We start from the raw sequence: 15,002 nt of genomic DNA, 5'->3' as shown, positions 1-15,002 counted from the left end.
AATCCAGAAACAACATAAACATCACCATATTAATACTGACTGAATATACTCTGTTTATACTTAAACTTACCAATGTTACTACAACTTTTAAGATTATCATGCAATGAATTCCACAATTTTACTCCCATAACTGAGGGGCACATTTGTTTTATAGTCGTACGTGCAAATTGATGTTTAAAATTATATCTTCTCCTACTATACTCTTTTTCTAACTGATAATAATGTTGTATTATCTCTGGTAAGATTTTCAGTCTTACTTTAAACGATATTATTAGTGTTTGAAACTTAGCCAAATCTTCTAGCTTTAATATTCTGGATTTAGCAAACAATTTGCTTGTATGTTCTCAATAATTTACTTTATGAATAATTCTTATAGCTCTCTTCTGTAAAATAGATAAAGGTTTTAAATTTGTCTGACCACCAGCCAATGTGTCTTCTATTCTGTCAGTGGTCAAGGAAAACAATGCACATCTAGTTTTCCCCAACATGACTCTGCTGCTGAAGACATATGGCACACTTCCGGTGTCCACAGCAACTGTGGAACATTCCTTCTCAAAACTGAAGCTTGTGAAAACCAAACTTCGCAGCCTTTGCAAAGAGGAGAGATTGTCTGACCTTCTTCTGTTGGCCATTGAGAAGGACATTCCAATAAATGACAATAATGTCATTAACATTTTTAGGGACATGGCCAACAGGAAATTTCTGTTATAAAAGTCTACAACAACTCATCCTCCACTTATTGGTAAGATTAATGCTACACTGTGATTTTTAGTAGGTGCCAACAGAATGAACACACACATAAACATTTTAGTTTCTTTATTTATATTTTTGATTAGACATAATCAATCAAAATCCAACTACATCTCAGAGTCATAATGCAACATGAAATCATGATCACAGTATTGTGTACTGTAGACACACAAGCACATACACCTCTGTCTATATAGATGTTTGTGTCTCACTCTCACCCCTGCCATGGCCACCATCATCCTATCCCCCATTAATGTTTTAGTTTTTTCTCAGATAATTTTACTTTTATGAATCTGGTATCTTATTTTCTCTACCTGCAGCTCTTGGTGTGCAGCAGCCTCTGTGAGCATCTCCCTCTTATTTTCTTGGAGCAGTCAGCCTTGGCAGGTCAGTGAGCCAGTTCCAAACACTCTCAGCAATCTTTACATCTTGTCATGGTAACATAACAATTGTTTAATCAGCTAATATATCTCCTATATGTTTGTTGTTTTAATGTCTACAGTCTCTCAGATCAACTCCAGTATTAGCAGCAGCAACAACAACAGCAAAGGCAGCATACTCACTCAAGGAATTTAGTAAGATTTTACCAGAACAGGTATCACATTAATGTAAAAAATCTGTTGTATTTGCTGTTAAATAAAATTGCTGTATTTTTTCTGTTTGCTTTGTTTTTGTTTTTATTATATTAATGGAACTCTTGTATTTTTGTAATTCAGTTTTTGCCATCAAAATAGCCACAAATGCTGACATGACATTAAATAAAACTATACTCTACTGTACGAAACATGGGCCACGTTGATTTTACTATATCGTTTACTATAGTTTTTACTATAACGGCTGTTCTTAATTATTCTGTATAACAGAGAAGAAAAAGCCATCAGGTTGGTACAACTTAAGACACTTCAGTTTCTAATTATTCTGGACAGAAAATATTTTTGTAACTTTTAAACTTAAAATTGTCTTTTCTGTTCTGTTTCTTTTCCAAAACTGCATCACAGCATTTGCTGCCGTATCAATACAGAATCATCCGTATCGATACGCGAATCAGTGTCACGATATATTACTGTATTGATATTTTGAGCACCGCGCTATTTAAAGCCTTGTTCCATGTGCCCCTTTTATACTTTGAGCACCTGCCCCTCCAAAGGTCTCTGCACGGCCCTGGCTCCCTCCAAAGATTCTCTATTGGGTTTAGGTCTGGAGACTGGCTAGGCCACGCCAGAACCTTGATATGCTTCTTACAGAGCCACTCCTTGGTTATCCTGGCTGTGTGCTTCGGGTCATTGTCATGTTGGAAGACCCAGCCTCGACCCATCTTCAATGCTCTAACTGAGGGAAGGAGGTTGTTCCCCAAAATCTCGCAATACATGGCCCCGGTCATCCTCTCCTTAATACAGTGCAGTCGCCCTGTCCCATGTGCAGAAAAACATCCCCAAAGCATGATGCTACCACCCCCACGCTTCACAGTAGGGATGGTATTCTTGGGATGGTACTCATCATTCTTCTTCCTCCAAACACGGTTAGTGGAATTATGACCAAAAGGTTCTATTTTGGTCTCATCTGACCACATGACTTTCTCCCATGACTCCTCTGGATCATCCAAATGGTCATTGGCAAACTTAAGATGGGCCTTGACATGTGCTGGTTTAAGCAGGGGAACCTTCCGTGCCATGCATGATTTCAAACCATGACGTCTTAGTGTATTACCAACAGTAAACTTGGAAACGGTGGTCCCAGCTCTTTTCAGGTCATTGACCAGCTCCTCCCGTGTAGTTCTGGGCTGATTTCTCACCTTTCTTAGGATCATTGAGACCCCACGAGGTAAGATCTTGCATGGAGCCCCAGTCCGAGGGAGATTGACAGTCATGTTTAGCTTCTTCCATTTTCTAATGATTGCTCCAACAGTGGACCTTTTTTCACCAAGCTGCTTGGCAATTTCCCGTAGCCCTTTCCAGCCTTGTGGAGGTGTACAATTTTGTCTCTAGTGTCTTTGGACAGCTCTTTGGTCTTCGCCATGTTAGTAGCTGGATTCTTACTGATTGTATGGGGTGGACAGGTGTCTTTATGCAGCTAACGACCTCAAACAGGTGCATCTAATTTAGGATAATAAATGGAGTGGAGGTGGACATTTTAAAGGCAGACTAACAGGTCATTGAGGGTCAGAATTCTAGCTGATAGACAGGTGTTCAAATACTTATTTGCAGCTGTATCATACAAATAAATAGTTAAAAAATCATATATTGTGATTTCTGGATTTTTTTTTTAGATTATGTCTCTCACAGTGGACATGCACCTACGATGACAATTTCAGAACCCTCCATGATTTCCAAGTGGGAGAACTTGCAAAATAGCAGGGTGTTCAAATACTTATTTTCCTCACTGTATATAAAAGTGTTACCTCAGATTATGTTTTCTGATCTTTTTGAAGCAGATATGAGTGCTGATTGCATGGCTGACTTTGTTAGTATCTTCTGTCTGCACAGAAATCTGACATGAGATTCAGAAGATTCACTTGAAGCTATTCAAAAGCGGCCAAGTAAAGAACTGAATTCAATTATCCAATTGAATATGTCTTACACATCTAAATAAAATTATCCAGGATGCAAATCTGTTCTAGACTAAAATAATTTTTAGAATTATTTTGCCTGAGTCAAAATTAGGATGAATGTAATTATGATTTTAGCATAATAAATATGAAAAACCCTCTGAAATCTGAATTTATGAACTTAAATATATGATAATTATTTTAATGAATAATAGCTGAGCTGTCTGAACACTAATCTTAAAAAAATTATAAACTGCAGTACAATTATAATGTCCCATCAAATACTAATTTCAACATTTCTAAAATGACAATGAATTATTAAACCAATTTTAGAAGTTAGAAGTGTTTCCATGTTTATAGCTCATTTTGCACAGTGCAGTTGCTGTGCCCTTTTCCTTATACTGAATTACTGGTTAATATTGTATTCATCTCTTATAAATATTGTAATGACTCATTATTATCATCTAAATAATAGTATTTCACCAATAACTGCCATTGCCACACTGGCAGTGGCAAATGCACTAGCCAATCAGAGAAACTTTTGTATTGCGTGTTAAAATCCTTTTTACTGATGTGCGTCAGACTCTCATGTCAATATGTCTGATATCCCTGAGGGGAGATCTATAATAGTTATGTAAGCAAAACTTTTTTAAATTAAGTAAAGGTTACAGAAAGGTTCAACTGTGCAGATTCTCAGACTGCTTATTTAAATGTGAAAAGAAATTCTGAGTAGCAGGTCAATGATTAAAATGGAAGAGAAACATGTTGTTATATGAAAAGTAGGGAGAACATTTAGAAAATGTATATTTATTTAAAATAAATATATTATAATATATTTATTTATTTAATTCAATTGACTTTTCAGTTGTTTATTATTTCTGGATTTTATTTATTATATTACAGAGATTACTGGGAGGGATTTCCATTTTTATGTTGGATACCAATCTTTTGATTTAATAGATTTAGTTATTACTGTATAAATATGGTATATAAGTTTATAGATAAATATATACTTATATATAAGTTTAACACTCACAAGCTCTCAAAAAAGCAATATCTAGGAGATTAAATGTTTTAGAGCCGAGCAAATCTAGAATATTTATATTCACTGTAGAAATTTCCATTTGACTTAAACATTTTGCTTATTTCCATGATTTTTACAGGCCTTGAAAACAAAATTTTTAAATCCCCTGTCTTAAAGAGAAAAGAACATATCTTTTACTAAAAACACTTTTTTTGCATTTATATTTATGATCTCAGCAGACACTGCCTTACCAAAACAACTTCTAATTGTGAGACTCCTGACAAATCCCCAGTTGGCCACTAGGGAGAGCAATGAACCTTTTGAACTCTCTCCACTCTGTTTGATAAATGACCTAGTTCACCTGTGCCTAGTTTTGCCATCTGTATTTAAACCCAGTCTTTTCAGTTGTTATTTGCTCAGTCTTTTCTTGAAGTAAGTCAGCCTCAGTTTTTCCCCCCTGTGCTATATGCCTGTATGTTCTTATACTTTTGAGATTTTTTTTACTTCAGGAACTTGCGGTCATTGGATTATTACTTGTTGAGGTGTTGGAATTGCCTTTTCCCCTAAGACTGATTTGTGCTTTGTATCTCATTTTGATCAGGGGATAAGACTGCAACCCTTGCATGCTAGTGACCCAGGGTCCGAGCCCCGATACCCCCAACAGTAATGTTGATAATACAACAAGGTCTGTGAAATACTACTTAACAACTCTTATGCTGATATATATGGAATAATATACAAGTTGTTCTCAGCTGTAGATTTAAAAGCTGATGTAATTTCAGCAACACTATTGCTTCAGAATGGAATTGCAAAAATAAACATTGCTTCAAAACAGATTTCTGAATACGCCCCTCATTTTCTATTGTTCAAACAGTCAGATAGTCCCACCTCATACCATTTGTTGAGTTATGTTGTTGGGGCATGTCGAAGAGGGTCACTCAAAACAAACAGGATTTTTTTTTTTACGCCACAGAGACACAGTGTTAACAGTTTTTGAAAAAATTAACCTATGAATGGCTTACATATTGTAGTTGTCTCTGCATATTAAGCTGGGATAAAAGAAAGTAGTTAATGCTGAAATGGTTACACATTTCAGCTTTAAGCTTAAATTTATTCCAAATTCAACATCTCACTCACAAACAACAATGTTTGGAACAAAAGAGAGAAAACAGTGCCATCTACTGGCTGCAAAATGTCAGTGACACCACAGTTCATTTTTCATGTTGATCTTATCACATCCTCCGTACATATTCCATTACATCTAGGCCTTTTAAAGCTGGGAAATCAGCAGTATCATACTACACAATAACAGGGGTCAGGATAGCTGACTGCTAATTCCTTGGATAGATAAGTTTTTATTACTGTAATTTAAACATCAGTGCACAACTCACTCACCTGCCAGATAAAGGTATGGGAAAACAGATAATCAGTAACTGAAGTCTAGCAACTATTTTGGTGTCCCTACTTTTAGAAGTACTCTACTGATTAATGAGTTGATTAATAAAGTATCTATTTTTATTAATTGATAAGTATATGTATAACCAAGATTCACACATTTTACTGTGAACTGTTCCCAAAATATTTTCTGCTTTAAAACACATCCATGTTTTTCCACATTGTGTTTTAATTCAATGTTACTATACAAAGCATTTATTGAGAAACTGAAAACATTCGAATCTATAATTCAAAATAAAAAGTATAGCATTTCAACCTTTTATGAAAATAAACATAATGGTAGCAGACACACTCTGATCAACAGTGGCTGCAAATTCTTAATAATGACCACAGGCCCCTCTCACTCACAAAAATAGTTGAGGGTCTCCTCAATCTGCTCAGAGGTGAAGTCTATGCGTGTGTCAGGCGAGATGAGAGGTGTGTGGATCCAGTCATCATGTTCATAGCCATACACACAGTCAGCCCTCAGCCTGTAGACTGGCAACTGCTCCTCCAACAGACTGATAATCTCCACCTCAGGGAGCTCTGTGCTGTTACAAACATCTACAGAGAGAGAGAGAGATCTAAGTGAAGTTATGCTATTGATCTGGCTCAGGATGATAAAGAAGTTAAATATCTTGAAATATGATCTACATATCTGTTTACTTTCCACTAACAGAAAAGCACCAAAAGTACTATGGAATAAATTATGTGTCATAATTTAACTATTTGCTCCCTGGTCTTTTAACAATTATTATAGCATATTTTAGGGCATATTTTTTCTAACCAAAACAAATATACTTTGTGTCATCCTTGCTGAAATCTCAACTTCGTTAATTCATTAATATACATTTTTAATCTGAAAAATTAGGTAAGCTCTCACCTACACATGTAAATGAACATCCTTTGTATAACTAAGCATAAATACAACAGATGTTACATATAAAAAAAGCAGATTTTTTTTAGAAACACACAAACAACCAGAAACACAAGCAGAGATTCTGACCTGTTATTGTCTCTGCATCCCTGTAGTGGGTGTGTGGCGGTAGGGTCACTGGTTCCTCAGTTCCTTCTACATACTGCTCTTCTGGGATGAAACCGAGAAGCACATATTCTGTGGGGTGTGTTCTCGAGCACTCAGAACTGGACTCGTCCAGCTTGGCAGCTTCTTAATGAGATACTAGAACATGTCCCATGGACAGCCTTAGCACTCTGTAAACAAAACAGACCAAGGAGATTTAGATATTGTACACTGATTGCAACATATATTGTACAAAAATAACATTTTTGAAGGTGCATTAGTACAACAATAATTTATTTAGAGCACATTTTTCTCCAATATTTTTTGTCAGTGTTGCTGTTGACTAATGATCACATACACAGTAGAAGAAAAAAATCTCTAATCTAATTTCTTCAGTGACTGTCAACAAACTCTTTAGTTTTAAAGTTCATCCAAAATGAAAATTCTCTCATCATTTACACACCCTCATGCCATCCCAGATGTGTATGACTTTCTTTCTTCTGCAGAACACAATTGAAGATTGTTATTTTAGAACAATATCACAGCTCTGTAGGATCATACAATGCAAGTGAATGGTGATAAAACTTTGGAGCTCCAAAAAGCATATAAAGGCAGCATAAAATTAATCCATAAGACTCCAGTAGTTTAATCCATGTCTTCTGAATTGATCAAATCGGTTTTGGGTGAGAACAGGCCAAAATGTATCTCCTTTTTCACTGTATCAGCAGTCTCCATTGCAATCAGGATTTCAAGCTTGATTACACTACCTACAGTGCCATCTAGCTCTGCACATGTGTCAAGTAGACTAGGAAGTGTAATTAAGCCTGAAATCATGATCATGCCAAGAGACAGCAATGGGAAGATGTTCCGCGAAAACGGAAACATTCTCACCCAAAACCAATTGGAAAACTTCAGAAGACTCTGAGATATTCTTTGAAAAGTCTTTGTTTGTGTTCTGCAGAAGAAAGAAAGTCATAAACATCTGGGATGGAATGGTGAGTAAATGATGAGAGAATTTACATTTTTGAGCGAACTATTCCTTTAACTTAAACGTTCTATTCACACGTGTACACACTCACAATAACATGTTATGATGTAAACACGCTCTTTGCTTACCAACACAGATCCAACAGATCAGTATATATACTCTGTGACTGCCACAATCGTGGTCAAATTAAAGTCTAAATGTATGTCCATCTATGTGTAAACATCTATGTTCATATTGAAATTACACAACACAGCATCACTGGACACCCTTACACACAGACATGTCTCAGACTCGATTAGACACTAAAAATAACCCTTAAATGCAGCTGTCTCTTAAAATAGCGAAGGACATATCTGGTGGAATTTATTGTTCTCAGGAAATGTGAGATCACGTGGTAAATTTTGTAAAGGGCGTGTCTACGGATGTGTCGTCATGGCGGCACATGAGGAATCTACTTACGTAAACAAATACATTTCGACCCATTACAAATTAACACCTCTCGCATTACGGTCAACTTGATTTGGCCTCCTAGTAGCTAAGAGTACATATGATTAACCTAGATAATATCATACTTTTGTCATTGTGTCATTAAAAACATTCGTCTACTTACAAGCGAGGTGACTCCAGTCAATGTTGAAATATTTTAATCCACTGTTTGTTCGGATGACACGCGCTATCTTCAAATGAATGGCGTTGACCAAGGAACCTGCAATGAATGTTGCAGAATTGTGCTTTGATCTCTCGTGTTCTGCTTTGTCAATTCTTTTACCACCCAAATATCTTGTGACAAATAGCTTATTCAGCAGCTAGCGAGTCTCCTAAATCATTCATCCTTAATTCATATTCCACTCAGGGGCGTGTCTAGGGGGAGGCTGGGGAGGCAGTGCCTCCCCTAGGATAAGCTCTGCCTCCCCTGAGAATTTGAGAAATAATCTGTCCATCTGATCAGAGACGGCGGCAGCCGATTTTTGGGCTTCAACCCCGAATGTTTTGAGTGTAGCCCCAAATGTATTTTGAATAGTTGACTGACAAATATGAAACCGGACAAAAGCCTATGTAAACCCCCGAAATCATAAGTTGCCTTATTTCATTGTGCTTTGGCTTTGCACATAGGGCCTACTGCATACAGCCTGTAAAAATAGACATAGAATAGAATCTAGCCTATAGAATAAGTTTCTTTGCTGTCGGTAGCCTATGAACGACTCCGTTTCTTCCTCTCTGTTGAATATGCAGCAGGTAGAGGAGGAGCTTGCACAGTCGTTGACATCAACTAACGTTACTTAGTGGCGAGTTAACGGCAATTAGCAGGAAAGACAGCAAAAATTAAGCAAATGAGGCTTTGGGGATTTTTCCGAAAGAAGTCAGTGGGTAAGAATTCACAATTGTTTTTGTCCTTAAAGTCTTAAGATCATCATCTAGCTGGCTTTCACCCACAGTACGCTAAACCTCAAGAGTTGTACCCTCTAACCTCTTTGTATAGGTTGATGCAGCTTGGTAGCTCCGAGTTAACGCAGTTGCCTCTCATGCTGGAGACTGCAGTTCGAACCCCATTCGGAGTGTACTTTTCTTGTTTATCAGGTGTTGTTTTCACCAAGGATAACCAATAAGCATTAACATAAAATGTATGTGTGACTTGTTTTGTGATATTAGTTTGTAGGAAATGTACACTTTGATTTGATTAAATGGTTTTGTAGAGTGTAGCAAAGATGAGCAGCAGACTGAGGAGCAGCAGCTGTGCCAGAATCAGGCATGGAAACTTGTAACAATTAATAAGTCACTTTACTTTAGAGAAAGTTAAAAGTGAAACATTGTTTATCCCAATGATCCTAATGAAAGGATTTTGACAGATGAATTATTCTCATAGAGATGATGAGAATTATATACAGTTCGATGCCATAGTGTGTCAATGAACTTAGACTGAAGTCATTCATGTATTGCTTTAACTTAGGATCTTATACATCATTTTGACTATTTATGTCAAAAAATAAAAATTATTTATATTCAATATTTTTTTTACCTCGCTTTACTCACTATAATATAACTCTTTTGTGATGACTTTATGTTAATGTACATGAAAATTCAAGAATCATGATAGATCTTAGGGCAATCCCACTGATATGCTCTTCCCAATACATTTTCTTCAATGGTGTTGGTCCACAATTTGACATATGTAGCACTTGATGAATTAGTTGTTTGAAGCTGATTTGCAATAAGTTATGTGCTGTATCTGTTCTTTTGCATCACAGATGATTCAGGGAGGAGAGAGGATGTTGAGGATAGTACTAGAGTGGAAGATTTAGGAACTGTAGAAACAGGCCCAGCCAGAGCAAAACTCAAATAATACCCTCTCACCAGCTTTGGACTACAGGGAAGTGGTTGCTAGTGTGAAAATAAAATTGTCTGGGCTAAGCCCCGGATGTCCTTCAATGCTGGAAACGCCTCTGCATCTGATGATAAATTACAATTTAAAAGTGGATTGTTTTGTGCATATTTTTCCATCGCTAGCAGATGAGTGAGGTCTGACACAACAAAAATCCAGTTTAAGCCCTATAGTCTAATAGGGGCACTGTGCCTATCTTCTGGGTTCCTGGCTTAGAAAAAGATATGCACTAAAACAGATTGTGTGTAGTATAGATTAATTTTGCCCCGATATTTTCAATTGTTTATGTTGCCCCCCCAAACAAGCCAAATGCCCCCCCCCAAACATGATATCCTGGTAACCCCTCTGATCTACAATCATGTATGACCACTGGGATGTTGTTGGGGGCCGTTGGAGATTGGGAGGGGTAATAGTGGGGGTTAATTGTTGATTCGGTGTATATATGTTTTGTTTATTCTGTGTTTAATATGTGAATCAATAAAAAATTGTTAATAACAGCGTCTATGGTCTCCAAGTTCCAACCCTGATAAAAAGATGGGAGAGATGCCTTTAACAGTGTTCAAAATCTAGGGGTTAATCCCAGATTAAGGTGAGTAACCGTCCAACCTAGTGGACATTAGGGAGAAAGGGGAATACTTAAACTAGGGAGGACCACTAATATATAACGATGATAGGTTAATGGCCTCTCTCTGCCATTGCAACATACTGCTTACTTGGGTGATTCTTTGGAGATAAGAGATTTTAAGAGTAAAATGAATCTGTTTAGCATAAATGCTATTGTATCTGAGAGTGTTTAAAGGAAATTATACAGCCTGATGACCTACATGGACCATACTTTTTGTTTGTTTTAACTCTAACCCCTCTATTTTACATATACATACAGTCATCTAATTGCCAGTATTAATGTACCATTATGTACTATGCCTCGTATCGCTGCTCTTTGGTGTTCACATTCAATAAAACTAACTGATTTCCGGCTATAAAAGGCCAACGTGTGCTCGTCCAACAACTGCAGATCGATTCACTCCGTCCAGAATAGCCAAACGAATGTCTGAATGACTCAGTTTAAGGAGCATAAAATGAACTTGTAATAATGAGCAGAGACAATTTAGGAAAATAATGACATTTTTTCAAATGAAATTATTACAAATTTTTAGTAAACTATTTTGATCACCCACAACGATTTTTAAGAGCACGTGAAGGCGACAAACTAATGATATCACAAGGTGGCAGTATTGGGATAGGTTTTAGGACATGCTGAAACAAAATTTACAATGCTAATAGTAATCAATTTAAAGCCAGATATAATTACAATTTACATTGTTTGTATACTCAAAAGTATAATCTTTCATTTATGTTGCCATTTGGTTTAGTCTAGATTCACAGCTATCCTGGTCATAACCCTCTGTCTGTAGGGGGTTAACCTTTATCAGTCCCATGCTTTTGGACAAAGCACAGCATAGCTGTAATACAGGCCATTTGGGACTAAACTCTTTTGCTCTTCCTCTGGGTTTGCACCCCACTCTTCTACCCCCTGACATATCTATATGTCTGTTCTGGACCGCACGCGCGCGCACGCACACGCACGCACGCACGCACGCATGAATGAATGAATGAATGAATGAATGAATGAATGAATGAATGAAATAAAAATGTATCGTCCCAAGTCCAAAAAAAAAAAAAATGCTGTTTAGAATATCTCTACAGATGACACTGTTTTATATATATATAAACTGAATTTACCACAGGTGGACTCCAATCAATTTGTAGTAGAAACACCTCAAGGATGATCAGTGGAAACAGGATGCACCTGAGCTCAATTTTGAGTGTAATGGCAAAGGCTGTGGATACTTATGTACATGTGATTTTTTTTTTTTCGTTTTTATTTTTAATAAATTAGCAAATATTTCAAACAAACTTCTTTCACGTTGTCATTATGGGGTATTGTTTGTAGAATTTTGAGGAAAATAATGAATTTAATCCATTTTGTAATAAGGCTGTAACATAACAAAATGTGGAAAAAGTGAAGCGCTGTGAATACTTTCCGGATGCACTGTATCTATCCACTCCATGTTAGGGCTTTTGTATTCCTTGCATAAATTACAAACATTTAAACGTTTAGGCTTACTCATCTACCTAGTTTGCCTGCTCGCGCTTCCCAGAGCATTAAAGAGTCACACCAGATGCTCGTTAGTGGAGCGTTTGGTGTGCTTTAAAAACACTGCCGTGACAATCAGTCTTTGTCTGGCCTTGAATGTTGTAATACTCTCTGTGCACTCATGGAAGCACACACGTGCAGAGGAGGGGGGCGTTGGGTGCTTGAGCACCTGCCCCTTTGCCCCTTGGTGCCCTTTTGTCAAAGAAAAAATTCCTCTCATTTTTTTATTTATTAAAGGCCCTTTTGTGAATGCCTGCCTATGCCAAATCTAAATATTAGTCAAATGTATGATTAATAATTTAGCCTTAAATAAAATTATCCAGATGATGACCTTTCACCTGACGACGACCTCATCCGACCGGGACTATTCCTCACGCCGCACGGCCGCAGCACGCGCATTTTTTAATTACCGGAAGATATCTTCAACACCGCGGCAGCTGGTAAGTGGGGATTCATTCCCAGTGAAGTGACTGTTTATTATTATTATTTTACAAGAACGATGTGAAGAGAGCATGCAGATATGTTGTATATTGCTGTGTGTAGGCTGTAGAAGTAACGTTAGCTTGCTGTTTGAGGGAGAAAAGTTTCACTCACAGTCACAGGCGTCGAGGGGTCTTGTCTTTTTATGCCTTTTGACTAAATTATTATTATTATTATTTCAGTATTTATTTAAAAAAAATGTAGAGTGCCTTAAAATAATTATCACAACAACACTGATAAGGCTTATACTGATTTTCTCATTCTCTGAATTTATCAATATAAAACAATTCAGAACAGGATTAAAATATAAATCTTTCTACAACTGCAAAGACCACTATAGCCTGTAAACTCAATAATATCTCTGTGGAAATACATGTAAAAATATCAATGTCCATATAAAATGAATAATATACCTGACCTGACATCAAAGTGCAGTGTGAAGGAGATGTGACCCTAGTAGATTTCAGGAAAGGGTATGAAATCTCCTTTTGTGTTTGTGTGTGTGTTCTGCAGTGCAAAGATGCCTCGCAAGGAGAGGATAAAAAACAAAAAAAGAAGGAGCTGCTTGAGTCAGCAAAAGGCAGTGGATCCCTATCCAGCTGGTTTATGAAGAGCACAACAGGTAAGAATAAGTTCCTTCTCAAAACTGAAGCTTGTGAAAACCAAACTTCGCAGCCTATGCAAAGAGGAGAGATTGTCTGACCTTCTTCTGTTGGCCATTGAGAAGGACATTCCAATAAATGACAATAATGTCATTAACATTTTTAGGGACATGGCCAACAGGAAATTTCTGTTATAAAAGCCTACAACAACTCATCCTCCACTTATTGGTAAGATTAATGCTACACTGTGATTTTTAGTAGGTGCCAACAGAATGAACACACACATACACATTTTAGTTTCTTTATTTATATTTTTGATTAGACATAATCAATCAAAATCCAACTACATCTCAGAGTCACAATGCAACTTGAAATCATGATCACATTATTGTGTAATGTAGACAGACAAGCACACACACCTCTGTCTATATAGATGTTTGTGTCTCACTCTCACCCCTGCCATGGCCACCATCATCCTATCCCCCATTAATGTTTTTTTTTTCTCAGATAATTTTACTTTTATGAATCTGGTATCTTATTTTCTCTACCTGCAGCTCTTGGTGTGCAGCAGCCTCTGTGAGCATCTCCCTCTTATTTTCTTGGAGCAGTCAGCCTTGGCAGGTCAGTGAGCCAGTTCCAAACACTCTCAGCAATCTTTACATCTTGTCATGATAACATAACAATTGTTTAATCAGCTAATATATCTCCTATGTGTTTGTTGTTTTAATGTCTACAGTCTCTCAGATCAACTCTAGTATTAGCAGCAGCAACAACAACAACAGCAAAGGCAGCATACTCACTCAAGGAATTTAGTAAGATTTTACCAGAACAGGTATCGCATTAATGTAAAAAATCTGTTGTATTTGCTGTAAAATAAAATTGCTGTATTTTTTCTGTTTGCTTTGTTTTTGTTTTTATTATATTAATGGAACTCTTGTATTTTTGTAATTCAGTTTTTGCCATCAAAATAGCCACAAATGCTGACATGGCATTAAATAAAACTATACTCTACTGTACTGAAACATGGGCCACGTTGATTTTACTATAACGTTTACTATAGTTTTTACTATAACGGCTGTTCTTAATTATTCTGTATAACAGAGAACAAAAAGCCATCAGGTTGGTACAACTTAAGACACTTCAGTTTCTAATTATTCTAGACAGAAAATATTTTTTAACTTTTAAACTTAAAATTGTCTGTTCTGTTTCTTTTCCAAAACTGCATCACAGCATTTGCTGCCGTATCAAAACAGAATCATCCGTATCGATACGCGAATCAGCAAGGAATGTGTCACGATATATTACTGTATTGATATTTTGAGCACCGCGCTATTTAAAGTCTTGTTCCATGTGCCCCTTTTATACTTTGAGCACCTGCCCCTCCAAAGGTCTCTGCACGGCCCTGCATGGAAGGACTCTTCGTCTTATGTTTTCCTGGATGTTATTTGTGTCTCAGATTTAATTTTAGATTAGTATTTTCTATGAGTGCTGTTTATATTGAAAAAGAGACTTTCCTTGTTTGATTCCTGACTGTTAGGCTATTTCTTGATTTTCCTTGAATAGTCACTCCGCTAATTCAAAGTTATATTTTATAACTACTACATTTCCCTCATGACTCAG

General features: G+C 36.7%; 1 pseudogene; it reads right to left on the bottom strand.

Annotated features, from left to right (window-relative positions):
- LOC127619472 (trafficking kinesin-binding protein 1-like) overlaps positions 1 to 6,894 on the bottom strand; it is a 42,758-nt pseudogene extending 35,864 nt beyond the window's left edge.
- Positions 6,895 to 15,002: the final 8,108 nt, after the last annotated feature.

Source organism: Xyrauchen texanus, chromosome 26 (genome assembly GCF_025860055.1).
Source record: "Xyrauchen texanus isolate HMW12.3.18 chromosome 26, RBS_HiC_50CHRs, whole genome shotgun sequence".
In the NCBI taxonomy this organism is placed as follows: Eukaryota; Metazoa; Chordata; class Actinopteri; order Cypriniformes; family Catostomidae; genus Xyrauchen; species Xyrauchen texanus.
The sequence above is the reverse complement of the archived record's forward strand: the minus strand, read 5'-3'. Positions and strand labels throughout refer to the sequence as shown.